General features: G+C 55.2%; 1 protein-coding gene across 2 annotated transcripts in view; it reads right to left on the minus strand.

Moving 5' to 3' along the window:
* Positions 1-1090, minus strand: part of DLG1 (discs, large homolog 1 (Drosophila)) — a 294073-nt gene extending 292983 nt beyond the window's left edge. The window contains exon 1 of one of the 2 annotated variants that reach the window (XM_014545303.1): positions 732-1090. The gene's annotated coding sequence lies outside the window, so the exon portion shown is untranslated. The remainder of the gene's footprint in view (positions 1-731) is intronic. The other variant, XM_014545309.1, reaches the window with a different exon arrangement.
* Positions 1091-1587: the final 497 nt, after the last annotated feature.

Consider the following 1587-nt stretch of genomic DNA (forward strand, 5'->3'; position numbering starts at 1 on the left):
AAAGGCTCTGACACAGACTCTACAGGTGGCCCGGGTGCCCCGGGAAGGCTCGCCGTTCCCCAGCCCGAGCCCACCGGGGTGGCCCGCGGTTTGGAGCGGGATGCACCCCAGGCTCGAAAGGGTCGGGGTGTCTGCAGGCAGATGCGGCTTCACCAACACCGGGTCCGAGACACAGTCCGGGACACGCTTTAACGTTTAACCTCACTAAGCACGTGCTGTTCCCAACTCCACGTCGGGAGACAGCGCCTGTCGGCCCCGGGGCGGATCTCCGACCGCGAAAAGCGACCCGGCGGAGGAGTCGCCGGCACCGGCCACGTCAGGGGGCGGGGAAGGCGGAGCCTGGGAAGGGGGAGAACGGAGGTGCTGGGGCCGGGGTACCGTCTCCGCACTGTCTTCCACTTTGTGTGGATTTTTTTTAAAAAGTTACTCTTTGCCCCTTCAGTAAAAGTTTTGCGGGGGTCGGGGGGTGAATTAAAGAAGGGCACGTAAAATGGGGAGATGGGTTACTTTGATCAAAGTTTTAGGGTTTTACTAGTGGATTTTAAAATCTCCGTGATTAATTCCAAGCAAGAATGCATTTAAGCGTGGGAAGGGAAAGCCCGTTCCTTCTTTTACTCTCTCATTCATTCATTCATTCATTCATTCATTCATTCCCCCCCCGGCCGGCGTCCCCCGCCCAGTCTTCGGTCTCAGGTGTGACCCCGGCGCCAGCGGCCCCTTTAAGAACTCACCTGTAGCCACCGCCTCGGAAGCCGCGCCGGTTGAAGTTTCGACTGCACCTCGGAGCGGACGGCTGGCGGGACTGGACCCCGCGCAGGGGCTGAGCTACCCAGTTGGTAGAAAAAAAATCTCGCGGAAAGCTCTCCAGGTCGCTTCCCAGGTCTTCGAGCCTCTTCGGGATAACAGGGAGGTCCCGGCTCTGAGGTCCAGAGGGAAGAATGTGCCCAAGGTCACCCAGGATTGGTAACCAAACTGGAAACTCGGAGACCGAGCTTTCAAACCCGGAAGACTCTTCCCAGTCGGTGAACTTGACAGCCTTTCCCCGAGGCCATAGCCTTGGGACAGAAAGGGAAGTCCGGGGAACCTTGTACTGTAACCGTAACAGTTACTCAGAGGCATGCTGACCACTGCTTTCGCTTTCCGATCGCACCTGGGAACCCAGACTTGGGAGGACCCCACCGGACCCTCTTTCTCAGTTTAAGGTAAAGGAGCTGAGGTCTGGAGAGAGGGAGCAAACTTGTCCAAGGGCATCTACGCGAATCGGTGACAGCAGCCCAGAACCAGGTCTCCTGATTCCATTCCAGGGCTCCTTCCACTGTGAGTTTTGGGCGACTTCGGCAGTGGTCTGTTGGTCTATCTGCAGCAGATCTCTTTGCTCCCCTGGATCAAGCACCTTGGGAGTTTGAGCAACAGTGAAAGCAACATTTCATAGAAGAAATGAATGGACATGTGAAAGGAAGCTCTTAAAAGCAATGAGCTTAAATAGAGGGACTTCTTAAAATAGTGAAATGGGGTGTTGTTTTTTAATAGTGAAAATGTCTGATGTCAGGCATGCTATTATTATTGAAACTGCCTTGAGGAACTGTG

Source organism: Myotis brandtii, unplaced genomic scaffold (genome assembly GCF_000412655.1).
Source record: "Myotis brandtii unplaced genomic scaffold, ASM41265v1 scaffold4, whole genome shotgun sequence".
Classification (NCBI taxonomy): Eukaryota; Metazoa; Chordata; class Mammalia; order Chiroptera; family Vespertilionidae; genus Myotis; species Myotis brandtii.